General features: G+C 47.9%; 2 long non-coding RNA genes across 2 annotated transcripts; one reads left to right on the top strand and one right to left on the bottom strand.

The window, feature by feature from the left end:
- Window position 1: 1 nt before the first annotated feature.
- On the bottom strand, window positions 2-454 carry LOC143747138 (uncharacterized). Its single transcript, XR_013206678.1, has 3 exons — window positions 357-454; window positions 170-214; window positions 2-83 (listed from the first exon to the last, which is right to left on the bottom strand). It is a non-coding gene; the product is annotated as an uncharacterized LOC143747138 (long non-coding RNA).
- Window positions 455-13,022: 12,568 nt separating this feature from the next.
- LOC143747096 (uncharacterized) lies at window positions 13,023-21,141 on the top strand. Its single transcript, XR_013206668.1, has 3 exons — window positions 13,023-13,171; window positions 13,453-13,550; window positions 21,049-21,141. It is a non-coding gene; the product is annotated as an uncharacterized LOC143747096 (long non-coding RNA).
- The last annotated feature ends 4,533 nt before the right edge of the window (window positions 21,142-25,674 follow it).

Below are 25,674 nucleotides of genomic sequence, written 5' to 3'. Positions count from 1 at the left end.
TTGCATTTGTGAATTGGCTTGCTCCTCTGAAACACTGTCCTCGGAAACATAATCTTTTTGCTCATGGGTGGGTTGTTGGGTCACTAAGTAATAAAGAAAAAAAAAAGATGTAACATTCCAAAATAGATTGCTAAAACAAGTAACTGATGTTACAGAGAAATGGTCAAACCTTTTTGATTTTTTTGTTTTTCTGATTTTTCTGTCACTTCATAACCTATGAATCCAGAGAATAAAATTGTTATTAGTGCCAGTTCTATTAAATTATAATTGATTAATATTTTTGTATAATGAATACAGCTACATATTCAAAATAATACAGTAAATTTTGCTAGGTAAAAGGAATAAATAACACAAACCATGTTTTTTTAGATGAGCCTTGAAATCCCCTGCTCTTGCTACAGTACTTCTGCACTTTGGGCAATGCCAGTGACTCCGACCTTGCACTCCATCAGTGCAGTAGCAGGGTATGATCAACTTCACTATAATAATGTAGATAAAAACACAGAGTAAGAAATGTCTAACAAGAGGATCCACTGATAAATGAATAGTGTAAATTACCATTTTTTTCTTCTTTGTAAAATATTGCATATCTAAAATGCCGCTGTAACAGATGTGCCTGTGTCAGTGTGACTGCAGTCCTACAATAAGGACAATTAGTGTCTTCACTGAGACTATATAGTTCATCCTCTGAGGTAAACACAAATTGCCTCTCTGAAAAGGAAAGATAGATTTGAAACAGCTTTAGAATTTTGTATACAGTACATGATATAAAAAAAACAGTTTTGAGCAATTTAAAGTGTAAATAATGTGCTTATTACAGCACTGACCATCTCTTTTAAAACATAATGTCCAGAGGTGTCATGAAAAGTAAATGTCTTATGATAATGTTGCAATACATCAGTCTGACAAAACCCAAAATGCATGTATGTTTACTTTTTATTTTAGATTGGCGTTAGCTTTCATTCAGAAACGAAATGAGAATGTTAAGATCACAAAAAAAAAATATATATATATATTGTGTTTTGTCTTAGGGTTAATATGTAAACATTACACTGAGCAGATGCACATAACCCAACCCCTGAAACACAGAGGTTATGTCATAGGCCAAAAAAAGGGGTTGCAGTCAGGAAAAGAAAATGTAAATGTAACAATACTTGCCTGTCATGATTGTGGATTATCAGGTGTAAATTCAGAGACCTACTGAACAAAAGTAAATAAGAATACAAAAAAATACATTCCATATAGTCTACTTTACAATCTGAAACAAGCGACATCATAGCTGCCCTAAAAAGGCAAAGCGCAGTACTACACATTTGGTCAAAAATGAGTTAAGACTTGTAATGGGCTTTATGACATGTGTTCTGTCTTGTGAAAAAATATCTGGGTTAAATTATATCCCGTTTTGGAGATGCATTACCACTAATCAACCCATTAGCTACATGTTTGACTGGCTGGTATAAAAACTTTAAAGGCCTTTTTCTCCGTTTCTTTGTCTGCGTAGATACTGCACTTAGCCTTTGTAGTACAGATTAATATGAACACATAATCTAAAGTCATCATAATTATTATCATTTAAAATTATGGTTTTCTGTAAAGTTCTGGAAGTCTGCGATCCATTATTTTTGAAGTGGCAACATACAAGGCTACAATTAGCCTAAGACTAAACTTACCTCCCACTTCGTAAGATCCCATTTTTATTGCCCTGGGTAGTTTATTCGAAATTATGATATAGTTCACAATTGTTTACGTAGCATACATCAATTATAGGCTAAATTATTTTAATCCCGTTTACTGAAGTGGCAATACGACATACACCTCACAATTCTTTCTTTCGTCATAGGATCCCACCGTTTAGTGGGGTCGGGTAGGTAGGCGATTCAAACAGTCAGATCCCAGCACACAAGTGACGTTACAAACAAGTTTATCTAAATATTTAGTTCAAATCATTATTAATATATATATAGGCTATATATATGTGTGTAGTTCACAATATAGTTAGGCTATTGAATATAATTATATAATTTGTTAAAGTGTTAAACCATTAGGGAACAATAGAGAAAGATTCACTCACTGTTAGGCCTGTGAATAGATGGATACAGCGTCCAGCGAGCGTTTGTAAGCTGCCAGTCTGATCACGGCCATTTGACTGGTTATATTGGGATAACAGTCCACAAAACATCATTCCTCCACAAGAATAAAGGCATGGCATTATATTTATAAAAAGAAAACAATTTATTTCCTTGTAGCGAAAGTGTCAGGCGACGCGTTAAACTCGCGGGATCAGCCGAGGCTGACTGGATGAGCGTCCAGCGAGCGTCTGTAAGCTGCCAGTCTGATCACGGCCATTTGACTGGTTATATTGGGATAACAGTCCCTAAAACATCATTCCTCCACAAGAATAAAGACATGGGTTTATATTTATAAAAAGAAAACAATGTATTTCCTTGTAGCGAGAGTGTCAGGCGACACGTTAGACTCGCGGGATCAGCCGAGGGTGACTGGATGAGCGTCCAGCGAGCGTCTGTAAGCTGCCAGTCTGATCACGGCCATTTGACTGGTTATATTGGGATAACAGTCCCCAAAACATCATTCCTCCACAAGAATAAAGACATGGGTTTATATTTATAAAAAGAAAACAATGTATTTCCTTGTAGCGAGAGTGTCAGGCGACACGTTAGACTCGCAGTCTCAGCCGCGGCTGACTGGATGAGCGTCCAGCGAGCGTCTGTAAGCTGCCAGTCTGATCACGGCCATTTGACTGGTTATATTGGGATAACAGTCCCTAAAACATCATTCCTCCACAAGAATAAAGACATGGGTTTATATTTATAAAAAGAAAACAATGTATTTCCTTGTAGCGAGAGTGTCAGGCGACACGTTAGACTCGCGGGATCAGCCGAGGCTGACTGGATGAGCGTCCAGCGAGCGTCTGTAAGCTGCCAGTCTGATCACGGCCATTTGACTGGTTATATTGGGATAACAGTCCCCAAAACATCATTCCTCCACAAGAATAAAGACATGGGTTTATATTTATAAAAAGAAAACAATGTATTTCCTTGTAGCGAGAGTGTCAGGCGACACGTTAGACTCGCAGTCTCAGCCGCGGCTGACTGGATGAGCGTCCAGCGAGCGTCTGTAAGCTGCCAGTCTGATCACGGCCATTTGACTGGTTATATTGGGATAACAGTCCCTAAAACATCATTCCTCCACAAGAATAAAGACATGGGTTTATATTTATAAAAAGAAAACAATGTATTTCCTTGTAGCGAGAGTGTCAGGCGACACGTTAGACTCGCGGGATCAGCCGAGGGTGACTGGATGAGCGTCCAGCGAGCGTCTGTAAGCTGCCAGTCTGATCACGGCCATTTGACTGGTTATATTGGGATAACAGTCCCCAAAACATCATTCCTCCACAAGAATAAAGACATGGGTTTATATTTATAAAAAGAAAACAATGTATTTCCTTGTAGCGAGAGTGTCAGGCGACACGTTAGACTCGCAGTCTCAGCCGCGGCTGACTGGATGAGCGTCCAGCGAGCGTCTGTAAGCTGCCAGTCTGATCACGGCCATTTGACTGGTTATATTGGGATAACAGTCCCTAAAACATCATTCCTCCACAAGAATAAAGACATGGGTTTATATTTATAAAAAGAAAACGTCTACGGTTACGTATGTAACCCTCGTTCCCTGAGTAGGGAACGGAGACGTTACGTCGGATGACGACGAATGGGGTTTCGCTTAGAAAGCCTATCAACTTCGAGTATTACAAAACGAGCCAATGGCAAAGAAATGCCATGGGTCTGCGGAATTTGCATGGCGTAACTCCGCCCCACCTCGTGGGTATAAAAGGAGGAAGCCGGCAGCAAGCAGATATGTTTCTTCGCTGAGGAGCCAAGACTGAGCTCAGGCGATCCCCGCGGTACAGCGGAAAGTGGCAGGCAGACGTAACGTCTCCGTTCCCTACTCAGGGAACGAGGGTTACATACGTAACCGTAGACGTTCCCTTTCGTTGTCACTCCGAGTTACGTCGGATGACGACGAATGGGGTTACCAGTCTAATCACGCCACCTTCTCAGCTGTCTTCCAGTGCCCTGCGTAAATCGAGATCCCTGTCAGCCTGGACAAAGGACTCCATATAACACAGGAATACCAAGGTACACTGGGAAGCATATCCCAAGCTAGGGGAAGTATGCAATTAATGCCAGCCCGGAGGGGGGGGACTTAGAGAATACACATATGACCCGAAGGAAGCATATGGGAAACACTGGGGTGTCCAGCCGCAGGTGGAAAATTTCAACCCCAGGGGTGGCAAGGTGGCTTGCCAAGGGAAAGACACACGCTCAGAGAGGCTTACAGTGGAAATACACATGTGGGGGTCGCTCAGAGGAGGGACCATGCACACGGGAGGCACCTAGCCGACGCACAGGCAATAGACACTGGCGCCGACGTCAGGAGTGCTGGAGGAGCTCAGGGCTTTCGGAGAAGCTCACCTGAGAAAAATATCGCACGTATCCAGTCCGTGGAGTGGAATGGCGAGCAAGCGAAGACACCTGAGCGGGTCCGGTACTAGCTGGTTGAAGCGAGTACACGAGAGGACACAGGCTCCACTCGGAGATTATAGAATCTGGCGAATGTGTTAGGTGTCGCCCAGCCTGCAGCTCTGCAGATGTCTGTTAGCGAGGCGCCATGCGCTAGAGCCCAAGAGGACGCCACACTCCGGGTGGAGTGGGCAGTCACACCAAGGGGGCACGGTCGACCTTGCTGCTGGTAAGCCAAGGCAATGGTGTCCACTATCCAGTGAGACAACCTTTGCTTGGAGAGAGCCTTTCCCTTCAGCTTCCCACCATAACAGACAAAGAGCTGGTCTGAGGTCCTGAAACACTGCGTTCTGTCTACATAGGCGCGGAGAGCGCGTACTGGACAGAGCAGTGCCAAGGCTGGGTCTGCCTCCTCCGAGGGCAGCGCTTGCAGGTTCACCACCTGGTCCCGGAAGGGAGTGGTAGGAACCTTGGGCACATATCCAGGCCGGGGTCTCAGGATCACGTGAGAGTAAGCCGGCCCAAATTCCAGGCACGCTTCGTCAACGGAGAATGCGTGCAGGTCCCCAACCCTCTTGATGGAGGCCAGTGCAACCAGAAGCGCTGTCTTCATCGACAGGAACTTAAGCTCAACTGATTGCAGGGGCTCAAAGGGAGCACTCTTCAGGGCAGTTAGAACCACTGAGAGGTCCCAAGAGGGAACGAGAGGAGGACGAGGAGGATTTAGTCTCCTCGCTCCTCTCAGGAACCTGATGATCAGGTCGTGCTTCCCTACCGACTTACCTTCGATGAGGTCATGATGTGCGGCAATGGCGGCAACATAGACCTTCAGGGTGGAGGGAGACAGCCTTCGCTCCAGCCCCTGTTGAAGGAAGGAAAGCAAAACACTGATCGAGCATCTCCGGGGGTCTTCTCGGTGAGAAGAGCACCAGTTGACGAAGAGGTTCCACTTCAACGCATAGACGTGTCTCGTGGACGACGCTCTAGCGGAAGTGATGGTAGCCACCACCGCTGGTGGTAGGGTACTCAAACCTGCCTCGTCCCATCCAGGAGCCACACGTGGAGGTTCCAAAGATCGGGACGAGGGTGCCATAGGGTGCCCCGTCCCTGAGAAAGAAGGTTCTTCCTCAGAGGGATCGGCCAGGGAGGTGCTGTCGCGAGGAGTACTAGTTCGGGGAACCAGGTCCGGTTGGGCCAGTAAGGGGCAACCAGAATGACCTGCTCCTCGTCCTCCCTGACCTTGCGCAAAGTGTGCGCAAGAAGGCTCACTGGGGGAAACGCATACTTGCGGCCCTGCGGCCAGCTGTGCGCCAGAGCATCTGTGCCGAGCGTGCCCTCGGTCAGGGAATAGAACTGGGCGCAGTGGGTCGAGTCGTGAGAGGCAAACAGATCTATCTGCGCGTCCCCGAACTGGTCCCAAATCAGCTGAACCGACTGGGGATGGAGTCGCCATTCTCCAGGGAGGGGCTGAAGCCGTGAGAGCTCGTCGGCTGCACAGTTCAGCGCTCCGGGAATGAAGATGGCTCGAAGCGACCTCAGATGCTTCTGACTCCATAGGAGGAGGTGGCGAGCGAGTTGTGACATACGGCGGGAGCGTAGACCACCTTGATGGTTGATGTACGCTACAGTGGCGGTATTGTCTGAGCGGACTAGTACGTGTTGACCCCTGAGCAACGCCCGGAAGCGGTGCAGGGCAAGGCGTACTGCCAACAACTCGAGGCAATTGACATGCCACAGCCGCTGGGGTCCTGTCCAGGAGCCCGCAGCAGCATGTCCATTGCACATGGCGCCCCAGCCCGTGGTGGAGGCATCTGTTGAGACAACAACATGCCGGGAAGCTCGAGCCAGGGGGACACCGGCCCTGAGAAAATCGAGGTTCGACCACGGGGTGAAGAACTGACGGCAGGTCGGAGTAACTGGTACTCGGAACGTGCCGTGTTGCCATGCCCACCTCGGGACTCGGTCGCGAAGCCAAAGCTGAAGCGGTCTCATATGAAGCAATCCGAGCGGCGTGACCGCGGCTGCAGATGCCATATGCCCCAGGAGCCTCTGAAAAAGTTTCAGTGGAACCGCACTCTTGCCCTCGAATTGTCTTAGGCAAGTCAGCAGTGACTGCGCGCGCTCGCTCGTAAGCTGCGCGGACATGGCGACCGAGTCGATGTCCATACCGAGAAAAGAGATCCTCTGCACGGGGCAAAGTTTGCTCTTCTCCCAGTTGACCCGAAGGCCCAGACGGGCTAGGTGCCGGAGCACTAGGTCCCTGTGTTCGCAAACCTGATCTCGAGAGTGAGCTAGGATCAGCCAGTCGTCGATATAACTCAGGATGCGAACCCCTTGCTCTCGAAGGGGAACAAGGGCCGCCTCGACGACCTTCGTGAAGATGCGAGGAGACAGGGCTAGCCCGAAAGGGAGAACCGCGTACTGGTATGCCTGCCCCTCGAAAGCAAACCGGAGGAACGGTCTGTGTCGAGGAAGAATGGAGACATGAAAGTAGGCGTCCTTCAGGTCGATCGCTGCAAACCAATCCTGGGGCCGTATGCATTCGAAAACGCGTTTGGCGGTGAGCATCTTGAACGGCATCCGATGAAGGGAGCGGTTCAGCACGCGCAAGTCCAGGATTGGCCGTAACCCACCGGTTTTCTTGGGGACAATGAAGTAGGGGCTGTAGAAGCCGGACCTCATCTCGGCTGGAGGGACAGTCTCGATTGCACCCTTCGCCAGCAGGGTGGCAATCTCTGCTCTCATGATAGGGGCATTGCCACCGACCAAAGTGGAGCGGACTCCCCTGAAGCGGGGAGGAGACCGTGCGAACTGAATCGCATAGCCGAGCCTGACGGTACGCGCGATCCAGTGGGACAGACGGGGAAGCTCTAGCCAGGCTCCCAGGAACTGAACCAACGGGATCATGCGGGCCACAGGCGTCCCCCCGGAGGGGCAGCGAGGCGGAGTAACTGGCCCAGATGTGGACGGCATAGCGGCCCGGAGAGGGGGCACAGTTAGCAACCGCACCCTGGCAGAGGGGGCCAGGGGAGGACCAGGCTGGTCGTCCCGCGGGGGCCTGCTCTGCCAGGGGTCTGGCGACAGAGGGGGACAAGGGCGAAGCGGTCCGTGGACGGCACGCCGTGTCAACCGCCTCTGGGACAGAGGGGGGCGAGGAGAGCACGGCTTGTGGGCGGCGCTCTGTGTCGCCCGAGAACTCTGTGAGCTCAGGGAAGAGGGGATTGTTTCTGTCTTTAACCACATTAGGGTGCTGCCCACCCGTGGGTGAGCAGCGGGGAGTGGAGAACAAAAGATTCTCCCCCGGCCCTCCACCGGGGGAAGGAGTGGTCCTGCTACCACCTCCTGAGAAACAATCATCATCCCTGAGCAGCCCGTCTCAGGAGCGCCGCTTGGCCCGGCGTTTAGCGGGGGGCGGGGCAGGAGAGGGCTGTGGCGCCTTCTTACGGCTTCCTCCGCGACCGGCCCTGGGTGGAGGCTGCTGCGTGGTCCGGGCGGGAGGGGCGGGAGCCGCAGGAGGGCGCCCTCGGCGGGAAACAGGTCGAGGCGTCTGCCCGGCCGGCAAGGTGGAGGCAGCAGCGGGCCGGCGGGGCAGAATGTGTTTGATGGCCTCGGTCTGTTTCTGGGCAGTTGAAAACTGTTGGGCAAAGTCTTCAACTGCACCGCCGAAGAGGCCGGCCTGGGACAAGGGGGCGTTAAGCAGACGGGTCCGCTCAGCGTCCCGCATGTCAGCCAGGTTCAGCCACAGATGTCGCTCCTGGACCACAGCTGTGGACATCACCAAACCCAGGGAGCGCGCGGTAACCTTCGTCGCCCGGAGAGCAAGGTCGGTCGCGGCGCGCAGCTCATCAAAGAGCCCTGGGTTTGTCCTACCCTCGTGCATGTCTCTGAGCATCTGGGCCTGGTAGACCTGCAGAGTGGCCATAGCATGCAGTGAAGCAGCCGCCTGTCCCGCCGCTCTGTAAGACTTCGCCACCAGGGTCGACGAAAATCTACAGGCTTTGGATGGGTGCTTAGGCTCGCCCCGAGAAGAAGCACTCTGAGGACATAGTTGCATGGCAACAGAGCGTTCAACCGGGGGAAGCCCAGTGTACCCACGGGCAGCTGCCTCATCGAGGGGAGGAAAGGCGGATGAGACCAGCGAGCGGTCCCGAGAAGACAGGGGGGTCTTCCAGGACTTCGAGATCTCATCATGCACATCCGGGAAGAAAGGTATTGGGGTTTGCCGAGGACGAGGGTCGGCGGCCTTACCCAAAAACCAATCGTCCAGCCGCGAGCGCTCAGGACAGGGTGGAGGCCTCCACTCAAGTCCGATGCTCGCGGCTGCCCGGGAAAGCATGGCCGTCATCTCCGGATCAGACTCGAGCACAGCCGTATGCACACCGGAAGGTGGCAGCTGTGACGAGCCCTCACTTCCAGAAGAGTCAAACCCGCCTAGTGATGCTGCAACAGACATGGCATCTTCCTCTGTAGCTTCAACTGAAGCCCGCGGGCCACCAGAGGGTAGACCCGCGGGAATCAGCAGTTCACTAGCGGGCACCGTCATTGAAGAGGGGGGCTGGGGTCGCGGACACATAGTCGGCGCCTTGTTCCAGACCGTAACCCTCAGATCACCCTGGCCACCAGCCGCAGGACGGGGGGTGGATGAGGGGACTCTCACTCTTGCGAGTTCACGGAGTCTCGACCGTAATGACGCGATGGTCATGTTCCCACAGAGAGAACATGAGTCATCCACGAGCGCTGCTCTAGCATGATCAATGCCCAAACATACTATGCAACGCTCGTGCCCATCAGAGTCCGATACCAATCTGCCGCAACCAGAAGTACACGGGCGAGACATCTTTAAAAAGACGTGCCACGTGTAAGCTCTTTTAGTGAGAGAAAACTCAAGTGTTGAAGCACCCGGGGAGAAACGCACCGACTGGCAGACCACTGCAACAGATCAGCAGGAAGCACGCTCTCGCCGTAGATCGCCGTCACACCAACACTCGAGGTACTCGTTTGTAAAGCTGACAATTCAGAGATGGCTTGTGGAGAGAAGAATACACTTGGCTCCGAAGCGAAAAACATATCTGCTTGCTGCCGGCTTCCTCCTTTTATACCCACGAGGTGGGGCGGAGTTACGCCATGCAAATTCCGCAGACCCATGGCATTTCTTTGCCATTGGCTCGTTTTGTAATACTCGAAGTTGATAGGCTTTCTAAGCGAAACCCCATTCGTCGTCATCCGACGTAACTCGGAGTGACAACGAAAGGGAACAATGTATTTCCTTGTAGCGAGAGTGTCAGGCGACACGTTAGACTCGCGGGATCAGCCGAGGCTGACTGGATGAGCGTCCAGCGAGCGTCTGTAAGCTGCCAGTCTGATCACGGCCATTTGACTGGTTATATTGGGATAACAGTCCCCAAAACATCATTCCTCCACAAGAATAAAGACATGGGTTTATATTTATAAAAAGAAAACAATGTATTTCCTTGTAGCGAGAGTGTCAGGCGACACGTTAGACTCGCAGTCTCAGCCGCGGCTGACTGGATGAGCGTCCAGCGAGCGTCTGTAAGCTGCCAGTCTGATCACGGCCATTTGACTGGTTATATTGGGATAACAGTCCACAAAACATCATTCCTCCACAAGAATAAAGGCATGGCATTATATTTATAAAAAGAAAACAATTTATTTCCTTGTAGCGAGAGTGTCAGGCGACGCGTTAGACTCGCAGTCTCAGCCGAGGCTGACTGGATGAGCGTCCAGCGAGCGTCTGTAAGCTGCCAGTCTGATCACGGCCATTTGACTGGTTATATTGGGATAACAGTCCCTAAAACATCATTCCTCCACAAGAATAAAGGCATGGCATTATATTTATAAAAAGAAAACAATGTATTTCCTTGTAGCGAAAGTGTCAGGCGACGCGTTAAACTCGCGGGATCAGCCGAGGCTGACTGGATGAGCGTCCAGCGAGCGTCTGTAGCTGCCAGTCTGATCACGGCCATTTGACTGGTTATATTGGGATAACAGTCCACAAAACAGCATTCCTCCACAAGAATAAAGACATGGGTTTATATTTATAAAAAGAAAACAATGTATTTCCTTGTAGCGAGAGTGTCAGGCGACGCGTTAGACTCGCAGTCTCAGCCGCGACTGACTGGATGAGCGTCCAGCGAGCGTCTGTAAGCTGCCAGTCTGATCACGGCCATTTGACTGGTTATATTGGGATAACAGTTCACAAAACAGCAATCATACTAAAGAACATTATTCATATCAACAGATTCATAATAAATGAGCTAGAAAGGGAGGAACACAAAACACAAAAAACTGTCCAAAATCGATGGTTTCTGAAACTTGCCAAATAGACTACCATAGCCAGCCACTGTCAGCCACTGCACCTGTCAGTGGCTGACTGGCAGCTGCCAGTGTCAGACTGGCAACTGTCAGTGGCAGACTGGCAGCTGCCAGTGGCAGACTGGCAGCTGCCAGCCAGCCACTGACAGGTCACGTGACCTGCCAGTGGCGGCTCCTGCCAGCCAGTTGAAGATTGAACCCCTACTGATAATTAAACTAAAATATAAATGCAAGCTATTTGCATTAATTGTAAAATTATGTTCGTGCTAAAAATGTTAGTGTTTTAATGTTAAGATAATAACTTTTATGTTACTTCATGTAAATTCTATCACTAATTAAAGATGTAATAAAATCACGAGATTGTTTTCACCCGTTATAATTCAAACATCAAAAACATGATAATTGATTCAATTGAATATGAGCTACAATTTATAAAGGCTATTCCACATGCACGAAGAGGTTGAATCCCAGGAGCTCTAAAAGAATGCATCGACTTCAAATGATGAATGCAGAATGGAAAACATGAAGAATGGAAAAATTGCTGGAAAGAAAGTGGAAAATAACACAGGTAAGACAAATAAAAGTATCCTAAACATTTACCTGTCAAACTGTTGGTCAGACGACTGGTTTTATTAAAAATAATTTATTTTAGGAAAAATATTTTTCTAATTATCGCACTTAAGACTGATAGCACATGCAGATCAAATAACAAAAAAAATTGGAGAAACAAGCAAGTGACGATCAAATCATAGGATCAAATGCACCTAAGCGAGTGACGTCATTCCTTATGTTACGCGGTTTGTATCCATGGCAACGCTCAGCTTCGTAGTGACAGTTAACGGTCCTCCTCAGACGCAGCCTTGTGTTTTCTCGTTCGTCTGTCTAAAAGGTATTTTTAATTTTTAGATTATTAAACATTAGTTACCATAACCACTGTCCATCTTTAAATTATATGAAAATGTTACCTTTTAAAACGTGTCCTGAAGTTGTCCGCAATGTAGGCTACCGCTGATAACAGTTATGCTAACACTACGAAGCTAACATTATATGTTAAGCTGAAATGAGACAACGTTATATTTCACATATGGATGTATAGACATATAAAATCATAACACTATGTTCATTTTGTTGTTCTAGGTAGATGCCAAAGGGGGAGAATTGCCATCGGATTACCCACAGCTGACCGACAAACACACACACACACACACACAGCTGCCAGCGCATTTGAAGACACACACACACACACACACACACGGAAATAGCACAACACCTTTAAAATTGTTTAAATAAACAATTTACTTTGTTCCTTACACCGTGTCTGTTTTCTTTGGTTAGCCAGAAGTAAAATAAAATAAAATTCAGGGGACTAAACGCGAAAGTCCCATAAACGTCCCGAATGGCCGCTGGTGGTCCTGGGAACGTCCTCTTGAACGTCCGGAGGACGTCTTCGCGAAGGTCCACGGGACATCAAGCGGACCCTACACGGGGACGTTCGGGGGGACGTTCGCGCAGGCCATTTAGGGGACGTTCTGGGGACCTTTTTTTGTTAGCTGGGGCTAAACTGTCAATCGAGTTTAGTGTTTAATGTTGTTTCTGCAGTTAAAAAGACAAAGTTGACAATTCTGGCTATACTTTCGTTATTTTAAGAATTTCTTTATTTTAATTGTATTTATTGATCACTCAGGGTTATCTAATTTAACTATTTGTGGCTTGTGTTTTGAATATATGTTCCCCTGCACTTTCCACACATTTTTTCTGGATTTTGTGACTTGATTCATACTTATTTCGTTTTGTATTTTTATTTATTAGAAAGGTATATTCTGTTCTAATTTAATTCTGTAAATTAATTGTTGATTATTTTTCGGTGCATGGATCTTGCGCTCTGTACTTAGAGCCTGCTCGTACAGGCAATTTAGGCGATTTAATCTGTCTGCAGTGTGGCCTTTCTGCAGTTATTCAAGTTATTTCTTAGTTTTATTGATCCGAAATGTTTTTATACATTTTCTTCTTTGTTCTGTACATCGCGGCTTTAAAATGTTAAAGCTCCGCCCCCAACCCCACACACAATTCGACTATTAGTCGACTATGGGGAAGACTTGATGATTCTGATTCGACTATGAAAATCCTTAGTCGGGGACACCCCTAGTTATTTTGTGTACCCAATAGCTGGGTTAAAAATATTGGGTCGTTCTGTTGGGTTATTCGGAACATTTATTGGGTTGTTTCTATAACAACGCAGCCCGTTAGGTTGAAATTCAAATTTCAACGGTTGACCACCACAGCTGACAGAAGATACACGAGTGAGTTAATATTACACTACACAGTATGCATATTGTAGCCTATGTTATTATTTTTTTTCGTTATAACATGACTTTAAGCTCTTACATAGTATTATTGCCGTTTTTCGTTCTGAATGTTCAGCCAATTATTTGTATGTTTATATCTCCCCTGTATGACTGCTTTTTGTCCGCTATCTGCGACTAACGACACCAATATGGCCATATAGCCAGCCAATTTCTTAGTACTCGGTTGTGATACTCTTCCTAGCTTTCTATGTTCTTTCCAATACTTTTTGGGAAAGTTATTAATATTTTCAGATATTAACCGGCGCGCTCGGCTTCAAGACGCAGCGGAAGCCTGGTCCATCCATCCTGTGTCGCAGTCACTTACAGGAAGAAGGTATGCTGTGTTATATAAAGGCCTACATTGTAGCGCAAATGTATCCCAACTACAGTGTGAATTTAAAATACTACAAAGTGTTAAACTAGGGTGACCATACGTCCTCTTTTTCCCGGACATGTCCTTTTTTCGGACCATTTATTCCGTGTGCTTTTTTTTTCATTGCTTTAGATCCCGCCTCTATAAAGATTAAAAGTTACAAAATACTACTACTAAATAAGATAGTAAGTTATTACAATAGTCAGTTGAGTTACATAACACTTTTCAGATAGCCACATGCCCATTAAATAAAATGACGGTTGGTTGAGACTTTATTGCTTTATAATAAACTTTTAACTTATTACTTTTTAAATAACACATAGCAGTAAAAGGACATTTTAAATGGAGGTCATTTACCACAATACATGGCAATTGCAGAAGCTCTATATTATAATATAATATAAATAATAAAAAATATAATAATATATATTTATATTGATAAACAGATGTCCATTCATTGTTACTGCACCTTATTACATGGCTTGGTTGAATTCTAATGTAGAATGTGGTGTGTTATTTCTTGATAACAGACTGCTGCTAAGTATAACACACCGTTGCCATGAAAAACAGAGCCTTGCCATAGACGCAGGATTCTAACCGTAGATACGGAACGTCCTGGTTGCGTATGCAACCCACCGTTCCCTGAAGGAGGGAACAGAGGACGTAGTCGACGCGACTGAAATGGGATCACGCTAGGGAGCCTATCGTCTTCGAGTATTATTGAACGAGCCAATACACATTGGCGTGCGAGATTTGCATCTCACACTCCGCCCCGCAGCGCGGGTATAAATACGGAAGTGGATGCACGCACCATTTGCTTTTCGCTGAGGAGCCGAGCGTAACTCGGAGTCAGCGGTGGTCCAGCGGTAGTGGCAAGGGGACTACGTCCTCCGTTCCCTCCTTCAGGGAACGGTGGGTTGCATACGCAACCAGGACGTTCCCTTTCAGTCGATAACGTCGGACGTAGTCGACGCGACTGAAATGGGATCAACCATTGAACACGCCACTAACGCTGCCACCTTCCAGTGCCTAGACAAAAGCCTTCTGATCCTCCCGACGTTCTAGCGGAAAAGGACAGGGCTTAGGCCAGGAAGTCGCTGCTGTTCCACAAGACCCACTCAGTTAGACTTGGTAACACTGGGAAAGCGTGCCCAACCTTGGAAGGAAGGGACGCTGCGGAGCCCAACCAACCCGAAAGGGGGGGGGAAATACACATATGAACTGGGCGGAGAGCCGGGCAGTATAACATATGGAATGTCACTGGGGTGGCTCCAGCCTAGAGAGGGGGGAGACACACCAATTTACAGTGACGGCAGGACTCTGCCAAGGGAAAGACACGGGCTCACCTTGGGGAGCCGTATCGTGGAAGAATACACATATGGGGTCGCCGTAGGGACCGCAACATATGGACCCAGCCTAACACAGGTTCCACACTGCATACGAGTGGTAGGCCTAACACCAGACGTTCCGCCACGTCCGACGTTGGGGGGGGTACGGAGGAGCTCAACAGGTTCCGGACAAGGGAATTCCACCGGAGCGAAATGGCGCACGTATCCGGTCCGTAAGAGGGGAATGGCGCAGCAAGCCGACACTGAACCGGGGCTCACGGTGTTACTGGCTTCTATGAGAAGAGAGCACACGGGAAGCAACCGGCTCGACACGTAGGCTATAGAATCTAGCAAACGTATTAGGTGTCGCCCAGCCCGCAGCTCTACAGACACCTGTCAGCGAGGCACCCTGCGCCAACGCCCAAGAAGCGGCAACACTCATTGTGGAGTGAGCTCGCAGTCCGGGGGGACAGGGTTCACCTTGGGACTCATACGCCAAGATGATGGCATCCACTATCCAGTGGGCCAACCTCTGCTTGGAGACAGCCTTTCCCTTCCGCTGACCTCCATAACAGACGAAGAGCTGCTCTGAGGTCCTAAAGCTTTGCGATCTGTCCACGTACAAGTGCAGGGCGCGAACGGGGCAGAGAAAAGCCAGGGCTGGGTCTGCCTCCTCCGGGGGCAGCGCTTGCAGGTTCACCACCTGGTCCCGAAAGGGGGTGGTAGGAACCTTGGGCACATATCCAGGCCGGGGTCTCAGGATAACGTGAGAGTTAGCCGGCCCGAATTCCAGGCACGATTCGCTGACCGAAAATGCGTGCAGGTCCCCTACCCTCTTGATGGAGGCCAAAGCAAGTAGGAGAACTGTCTTTTGGGACAGAATTTTTAACTCTGCTACCTGCAAAGGCTCGAAGGGCGGCCTCTGCAGTGCGGTTAGCACCAGAGATAAGTCCCAAGAGGGTATAGAGGGGGGGCGAGGCGGATTCAACCTCCTCGCTCCCCTCAGGAACCTGACGATCAAGTCATGCTTCCCCAGGGATTTCCCGTCTACTGCATCGTGATGTGCGGCAATAGCGGCGACATACACTTTGAGGGTGGAGGGGGACAGCCGACGCTCCAAAGCCTCTTGCAGGAAAGAAAGCACGGAAATGACCGAACACCTTCGGGGGTCTTCTCCTTGAGAAGCACACCACTCAACGAACAGTTTCCACTTCAGGGAGTAAGCAAGCCTCGTAGAGGGGGCTCTCGCTGACGTGATGGTATCTACGACTGCCTGTGGTAGACTACCTAAAACCTCCGCGTCCCGTCCAGGGACCACACATGGAGTCTCCAATAGTCTGGACGCGGGTGCCATATGGTGCCCCGTCCCTGAGAGAGTAGGTCCTCTCTCAGAGGAATAGGCCAGGGAGGAGCTGTCGAGAGGAGAAAAAGTTCGGGGAACCAGGTTCGGTTGGGCCAATAAGGAGCAACTAGCAAAACCTGCTCCTCTTCCTCCCTGACTTTGCACAGTAGTTGTGCAATAAGGCCCACTGGGGGAAACGCATACTTGCGGAGGCCCCGGGGCCAGCTGTGAGCCAGTGCATCCGTTTCGAGGGAATAAAACAACTGGCAATGGGACGAGTCCGGAGAGGCAAACAGATCTATCTGTGCGGCCCCGAAGTGGTCCCATATCAGCTGGACCGCCTGGGGATGGAGCCGCCATTCTCCCGAGGCCACAATCTGTCGTGAGAGCTTGTCGGCGGCACGATTGAGCAGGCCAGGGATGTGAACGGCACGAAGCGACCTCAGATGCTTCTGACCCCATAGGAGGAGGTGGCGGGCGAGTTGTGACATGCGGCGGGAACGTAGACCACCTTGGTGGTTGATGTACGCAACGGCCGCAGTGCTGTCCGTCCGGACCAGTACGTGCTTGCCGAGCAGCGTCGTCCTGAGGCGTCTCAAAGCAAGGAGTACTGCTAACAACTCGAGGCAGTTGATGTGCCAATGCAGGTGGGACCCCGTCCAGGTGCCAGCTACTGCATGCCCGTTGTACGTGGCCCCCCAGCCAGTGTTGGAGGTGTCTGTGAAGACCACAGCATGCCTGGACACTTGTTCTAGGGACACATCGGCCCGGAGAAACGAAAGGTCCGACCACGGGCAGAAGGTTTGGAGGCAGGCCGCGGTGATTCTCACAGGGAGCGTGCCTCTCCGCCACGCCCACCTCGGGACTCGGTCGCGAAGCCAGTGCTGGAGTGGTCTCATATGAAGCAGGCCGAGCGGCGTAACTGCGGCTGCGGCTGCCATATGCCCCAGGAGCCTCTGAAACTGTTTCAGAAAAACCACTGTTCTGCCCTTGATAAAATTCAGGCAGTTCAGCACCGACCGGGCACGATCCTCTGTGAGGCGCGCCGTGTGTTGGACCGAGTCCAGCTCCAAACCGAGAAAAGAGATCCTCTGCACAGGGGCGAGTTTGCTCTTCTCCCAGTTGACCTGAAGACCCAGCTGGCTGATGTGCTGGAGCAGCAAATCCCTGTGTTCGCATAACAGCTCCCGAGACTGAGCTAGTATCAGCCAGTCGTCGAGATAGTTGAGAACGCGAATGCCCTGCTCTCTCATGGGAGCGAGGGCTGCCTCCGTAACTTTCGTAAAGACACGGGGTGACAGGGCCAGCCCGAAGGGTAAGACTTTGTACTGATACGCCTGACCCTCGAACGCGAAACGCAGGAATGGCCTGTGTCACGGCAGGATGGAGACATGAAAGTACGCGTCCTTCAGGTCGATCGCTGCAAACCAATCCTGGGGACGGACACATTGGAAGATGCATTTCTGCGTCAGCATTCTGAACGGGAGCTTGTGAAGGGCCCGATTCAGGACTCGCAGGTCCAGGATTGGTCGTAACCCACCCCCTTTCTTGGGTATAATGAAGTACGGGCTGTAAAAGCCGGCCTTCATATCGGCTACCGACACCGGCTCTATCGCGTCCTTCGCCAGCAGGACCGCGATCTCCGCGCGCATGACAGGAGCAGATTCGCTCGACACTGAAGTGTGGCGAATGCCACTGTACCTGGGCGGACTCCGGCGGAACTGAATCGTGTAGCCGAGCCTGATGGTACGGAGGAGCCAGCCGGACGGGTTGGAGAGCACTTTCCAGGCCTCGACGAACCGAACCAGGGGGACCAAGGGTAACACAGGCATACCCGGGGCGGGGCAGCGCAGTGGAGGGCAGGGACCCGGCTCGGAAGGCCCGTGGGCGGCCCGAAGCGGGGTCTGAGTGAGCCGTGCTGCACTTACCTGTCTCCACGGGGCAACAGAGGACGGGAGAGAAGGCGGATGACCGGGTCCTCGACCGCCTCGTGTTGCGGGCTGGCGAACAAGAGGGGGCTGGGGGGAGCAAGGCTGTTCCACAGGGTCGCAAGCCACCAGCCTCGGCCTCTTGGGACCCAGGGACGGAGAAATTCGCTCATCTGACAATTGGGGTACCACTGGACTCCGGAGAACCAATGGTGGAACGGTAACCGTCTGAAGAGCTAGTCCCCCCATCCCTGGGTGGCCTGTCTCAGGAACGTTTCTGACACTCGCCCCCTGGCTGGGCGGTGACTGAGACAGACTGGGCGGCCTGCCTGCTGCTGGTTCTACGCTGGGGCCTGGGTGAAGGCTGTTGCGGAGACCCCGCGGAACCGGAGGCAGCGGCAGGGGGGCGCCCTCGGCGAGGAACGGGCGGAGGGACTATCTCCGGCGGCAGGGTGGAGGCAACAGCGGGCCGCCGGGATAGGGTGTGTCGGGGAGCCTCCGTCCGAACCTGGGTGGCAGAGAACTGTTGGGCGCAGCTCTCCGCCACGTCGCCGAACAACCCAACCTGGGAAACTGGGGAGTCCAGGAACCGAACCTTGTCCGCATCCGCCATCTCAACGAGGCTGAGCCAACGATGGCGTTCCTGGACCACCAAAGTGGACATCGCTAGACCGACCGCACACGCCGCGACACTCGTACCCCGGAGGGCGAGGTCAGTGGCGGTGCGGAGCTCACTCACGAGCGCCCGGTCCAAACTACCCTCGTGCATGTCCATGAGTGTTTTGGCCTGGTAGACCTGCAACAACGCCAAGGCATGCCAAGAGGAAGCGGCTTGCCCGCAAGCTCTGTAAGCTCTGACCGCCAATCCTGACGCGAACTCACAGGCCCGCGAGGGGAAACAAGGATCCCCCACCCAGGATGCAGCGGCCGTTGGACATAAAAGAGTCGCAACAGACCGCTCCACTGGAGGGATAGCCTCATAACCCTTCACCGCTCCTCCGACAAGGGTAGTGAGGGAGGAAGAACTACTCAAGTCGTTTTCAGCAGTAAAAGGTGCCGTCCACGACCAAGTCAGCTCTTCATGCACTTCGGGAAAGAAGGGCACTGGGGCGGCGGGCTGAGAACCAGCACGGCCCGCCCCGAGATACCAATCATCCAACCGAGACTGAACAGGACACGGTGGAGGGTTCCACTCGAGCCCGACAGCCTCGGCGGCCCGTTTCAGCATAGCTGATAACTCTGGATCCGGCTCGGGCAACATTGAACTCCCGGAGGGAGACAACGCAGCCGAGTCGTCATCTCCAGACATCAGCTCACCCTCCGATGCTGCAATCGACATCCTGTCCCCCAGGGGAGCCCCGAGTGGAACCGCTGGCCCACCCATTACAGATGGACCAGCAGATAACACCGGAGGCTCCAATGGTAGCAGTGGAAGGGAGGGGTGAGGAGCCCACAGGGAATGGTTACCGGGCGGGACATCCAACACTACCCTCCGGTCACCCATCCCATGCAGCACCCGGGGGTGGGGCATGGCAATGGGGACTCGCTCTCCGCGGACGAAGGCGAGTCTCGCCCTCAACACTGCGACAGTCATGTTCCCACAGTGAAAACATGAGCTGTCCACAAAAGCTGCCTCAGCGTGCTGTAAGCCCAAACACGTGATACAACAATTGTGACCATCAGAGAGAGACAGGGAACGACCGCACCCAGAAACGTACGGGCGGAATGACATCTTGAAAAAGACGCAAACGCACCCGTGTTGCTCTTTTAGGAAGTGAAAACCTCTCACCAGTGCCGGAGCACACAGGGGAATGACCGCGGCAACACTGACACAGGAATGGTGCACCCTGTGCCAGTGAAGCACTCACTTTCTCGCCCTAAACCGACCGTCAGACAAACAAACACAAACAGAAATTTGGTTGCTGTGAAAACAGCAGTTGAGAGCTTGAAGCTCGCGATCACCGCTGCACTCGCGCTGTAACCACCGACACCAGGAGAGACTTCCCAAAGAAGCGCCGACACACTCGCTCGTTGTAGAACAACACTCTTCAGATCCAGACATGAAGCTCGGCTTTTTTTTTTCATTGCTTTAGATCCCGCCTCTATAAAGATTAAAAGTTACAAAATATAACTACTCAATAAGATAGTAAGTTATTACAATAGTCAGTTGAGTTACATAACACTTTTCAGATCGCCACATGCCCATTAAATAAAATGACGGTTGGTTGAGACTTTATTGCTTTATAATAAACTTTAACTTATTACTTTTTAAATAACACATAGCAGTAAAAGGACATTTTAAATGGAGGTCATTTACCACAATACATGGCAATTGCAGAAGCTCTATATTATAATATAATATAAATAATAAAAAATATAATAATATATATTTATATTGATAAACAGATGTCCATTCATTGTTACTGCACCTTATTACATGGCTTGGTTGAATTCTAATGTAGAATGTGGTGTGTTATTTCTTGATAAGACCGCTGCTAACACCGTTGCCATGAAAAACAGAGCGTTGCCATGGACGCAGGATTCTAACCGTAGATACGGAACAGACTATTTTCTTTAGCGGAAGCAATACAATCGTTTTTAAATCAATAAACTCCTTTTTAAATCAATATTTTGTGTCAAATTATTGATTTATTTGGTAGGTAGCCATGTAATAAGCGGGATAATGCGAGGCGGTTGTTAAAGCGAATACCCTTCAGGCTGATTCAAGCTCCGCTTCACGTCGGGGTCATAATCAGCCTGTCGGGGTTGTCTTCACTATAACACCGCCTCGCTCTACATTATCACTTACATATGAGGTGTTGGTGTGATTTTAACTTTTCTTTTTCTTTCCTAATTTTTAGAATGCTCAGGACTTTGGTATTTTATACCCACATGCCAAAGATAAACTTTTTGAAATTTGGGGACATGCATCTCAGCGAATCCTTTCATATTGCAGGACTGAGAAGAGAGCCTTGGATCTTCTTCCTGTTAACAAACATTTCTTCTGGTGAGAAAATTCTGCACAACAGCTCTGTACTTTCATGTCAAGTTATAATATTTTGTCTATAATATAATGCACTTGTTTAAAGATTAATCCATTTTTCTTTCTGTTTTATGTAAAGACACTCTTGGAGATGTTGCTTTAAAAACCCTGCCAGCTATCTTTCCTCCATAGAGTGCCAAAGTTATGACGTCACTTTGTAGGCCAAAACGTGTAAGTGAGTTAGCATTTTAGCACTTCCGGTTCTCTTGCCCTAAAGTCTATGGGTTTTTTGAATGGGTTTTTGCTAAATGGCCTGAAATAAGGTCTGTGGTTAACAAAGCCTCTAAATATTTTCACGTTTTGATATATGACATAAAACCCACCAGTTATAACCTGCTTGTGGTTTTTTTAAACTTTATTGTGTTTGCTTGTGGTTTTTAAAACTTTATATAGGCTTCAAAATGTATAAATTTTGGATTAACTTGTAAAGATTATCTTGATAGACAAAATGTGTAAGGGTCACAACTCTTTGTTGAACACAGATCTTATTTTTTGCGATTTTCCAAAAGTCTATGGGGAAAATGCATAGCTTTTCGATCAAAGGGAACCCATGCGCCGCTAACTTCCGAGTTGTCCTACAAAGTGACGTCATAACTATCCGCACTCTATCGGTCAAAAGTTCAGTATGGCGTACCACAAGCCTCAGTACTAGGACCGCTGCTGTTCACTCTGTACATGCTACCATTAGTAGATATCATTAGGAAACATGGAATTAGTTTTTACTGTTATGCTGATGATACTCCGCTCTATATTTCCTCAAAACCTAACGAAATTTACCAATTCACAAAATTAACGGAATGCATAGCTGTTATAAAAAATTGGATGACTAGTAATTTCCTACTACTAAATTCTGAAAAAACACAGATTCTAATTATTGGACAAAACTTCCACACGTAATAACTTAGAATACCGTCTAACACTTGATGGCTGCTCTGTTAAGTCTTCTTTGTTGGTTAGGAACCTGGATGTGCTCTTTGATAGCAATCTCTCATTTGAAAGTCACGTGTCTAGTGTCTGTAAAAACGCATTTTTCCATCTTAAAAATATATCTAAATTACGTCATATGCTCTCATTGACAAATGCGGAACAATTAGTCCATGCGTTCATGACCTCAAGGCTAGATTATTGTAATGCTCTACTGGGTGGTTGCCCTGCACGCTTAATAAACAAACTACAGCTAATACAAAACGCCGCCGCTAGAGTTCTTACCAGAACCAGGAAGTATGACCATATTAGCCCGGTTCTGTAAACACTGCATTGGCTCCCTATTAAACATCGTATACACTTTAAAATATTGCTAATTACTTACAAAGCACTAAATGGCTTTGCTCCCCTGTATTTGAGCTAGCTCCTAACCCATTATAGTCCTTCATGTCTATTGCGATCTCAAAATTCTGGCCAGTTGATAATACCTAGAATATCAAAATCAACTGCTGGCGGTAGATCCTTTTACTACTTGGCACCAAAACTTTGGAACAATCTTCCCAACATGTTCCGGGAAGCAGACACAGTCTGTCAGTTCAAATCTAGACTAAAAACACATCTCTTTGGCTTAGCATACACATAACACATTATACATTGCTATAATTCAATGTTAGGCTGCATAGTTTAGATCAGCCGGAACCGGGAACACTTCCCATAAATCCTGATGTACTTTGTACATCATAAGAAGGATGGCGTCTACGCTAATATTAGTCTCTCTGTTTATCCCAAGGTTTACCGCAAACTGCCAGATCCAGGCCGTATCCAGATCTGAGGAAGGACCATCACATGGACACGATGACAACGCATCCCTGAAGTGCCAGCCTCATCAACACTGTGAAGGCCTCATGGACACCTCAACAAACTCATCTCCATACCGGCGTGATGACTCCGACCCCAACCAGATGAACTGGATAAATATCGTGAAAGTTCTGATCCAATCTGACTTCTGACCTATTATGCCGCCTAAATCATAATCATACACTGTTCGTTTGTTGGCCAAAGGAGGACTGGCCCCCCGACTGAGCCTGGGTTCTCCCAAGGTTTTTTTCTCAACTCGGTCACCTGATGGAGTTTTGGTTCCTTGCCACTGTCGCCTTTTTTTGCTTTTATTCACCATTGGCTTTTGGCTTGCTTAGTTGGGGACATTTAAGATTTAATTTTGAATTTAACAATACTATTACAACTTTACTTTCCTGTTATCTCTGTAAAGCTGCTTTGAAACAATTTGTATTGTGAAAAGCGCTATATAAATAAAGGTGACTTGACTTGACAACAACTGTTTATTTGTGTTTTTGTGTTCCATGTTTCTTAGAACTTAAAACATAACTCTAAATTAATTTTAACATTAATATTCTGTGCCTGGAGGTGTTCCCTCAACACGTCGCCTTACGAGGCAATTTATAATTGCATTACTTTTTTTATTTTATTTATTGAAACAATTTCTTACCTTTAGGTAAGTACATCAAAACAATTGCAACAATTACTTTTGAATGCAATGTCTAATTGAATGTAAATAAAGCATTGTTAATATACTTAAGTTGTGAGTTATTTATTTACATGGCAATAATAGTAATTATAAATAATATTAATAATAGGTTGATTAAAGCATTTTGGCCAAATAACCCAACAGATTAGTTTTTTTTTAACCCAATTTATTGGGTAAAACTAGTTACCTAATTTATTGGGTTAAAATAACCCAACAATAGGTCGGTGCTATATCAACCCACCATTGGGTTAGCTGTTGGGTCATTTTTAACCCAACTTTTTTAAGTGAGTAGTTATCCTGGCCTCTCTCTCCTGCTTTTCATGGCGTTACTGGTACACCGATTTTTTTAACGACATTTCCAGTCAGTCTCTCTTCCACTGTAACTTCACTTTTAACAAGGGTTCGAATTATGATTTCATCTTTGTGGGGGTCTCTTTAAAAAAAAGAAAGAAAAAAAAGTAACCCACAAGCAGGTGTGGTGTATGTGATAAATAAATAGCTAAATACTGCACTTCATTATTTTGAGTGAAACATACGTTTATTAATACAGGAGTAGAGAATATTTGGGTGGAGTTCGTTACCTGTAGCGGGGTCTGGGGGCATGCCCCCCCAGGAAGAAAATGTTGTACATTTTAAAGATAAATTCATTAATCTGGTGCACTTTGAGTCACCCGAATCCGCTGTTAAAAATAACCCAACCGCCCAAACATATGATATTCTTTGATTTAGGTCTGCATCTGATCATCATTACAATTTTTCAAATTCTCAATGTTAAGCATGATAATATGGTAAAATATCACACTGAAGTAGGCTGATTTAAAATTAACATTTATTTAAATTAAAAGTTATTCTTTGGCCAAAATTACATTTCCTTAATATCCTAAACAGAGGCTTTTTACTCCCTTCAAAGTTAAATTGTCAATGTTTCATTACATCACTGTTGGCAAACACTCTTATCAGAATACATTTTTTACCTTTAAAATAGGGCATTTTTCCCTCTAATTTTATGTAGCCTATGCTCCATCTTTCTTTTAAAATATTCCTTAATTTGATCAATACATTAAATCAGAATAATAAGACAGTAGGCTGTTACCAATCAAATTAAATAATTTACATTGAAAAATTACAACTGTAGTAAATGCCCTGATATGTTTTCCTTGATTGATTTTCTCTAAAGAGAATTACGTTGTTGAAAACGAAAGTAAAAGAGTGATGCTCATTTCGTTTTACCATGATAAGAGTTACGTGTCTTTATTAAAATCAAAACATTATAATGATTTATCTGTCATCCATCCTCGATTAATTTGAATGTAGGCTAATTTTTTTAATTATTTGTCTCGCCCGACCCGCGCAGCACTATCGGCAAACTTAATGGCCAAAGGCCGAGTTTTGTTGAGAGCCGGAGTGCCTCCTGCCTCGTAATTCCATGCAGGAAAACCCTGAAAGGAGTTCGCTAAAATATTGGTGGGGGCCTACCTAGCGTCCCCCCAAATCATTTTTTTGCTAGTCAGCTACTTTTGTATTTAAATGTCTGAAACCTGAAATAAACATGATCTGGTTAAAAACACTGAATAGCTGTGATATATTGAGCGCATCTGTCTCTGGCTCAGCGCCAGCCAACGCGCGAAAGCACTTTAGAATTTAGCAGTTGATCACGTGATGCACTGACTGTTCTAATCACACCGCTATGAACGTACGTGCGAAAGGGTTAACAAATATGCCTCGATTATTGAAGGAAAAAGTGCTTTATTTGTAATTCGAAATGATGGTGCTGATGATTTTTAGAGCCCCCACAGGTGTAGGATTTTACTGCTTTCATGGCAGCTCATACTCACTCTATGGGAGCTCAGCTCCCACTGGCTCCCACGTAATTCGAACCATGCTTTTAACATCAACTGTTCACGAAGCAGCATCAAATCTGGTTGGTTCTGTTTACTAGCTGGGGTGGGACTTGCGATTTAATTGGATCCCTCT

Source organism: Siphateles boraxobius, unplaced genomic scaffold (assembly GCF_051911475.1).
Source record: "Siphateles boraxobius isolate OS27281-9 unplaced genomic scaffold, OSU_SipBor_1 100, whole genome shotgun sequence".
In the NCBI taxonomy this organism is placed as follows: Eukaryota; Metazoa; Chordata; class Actinopteri; order Cypriniformes; family Leuciscidae; genus Siphateles; species Siphateles boraxobius.
Note: the sequence above shows the minus strand (reverse complement) of the source record. Positions and strands in the feature narration are given on the sequence as shown.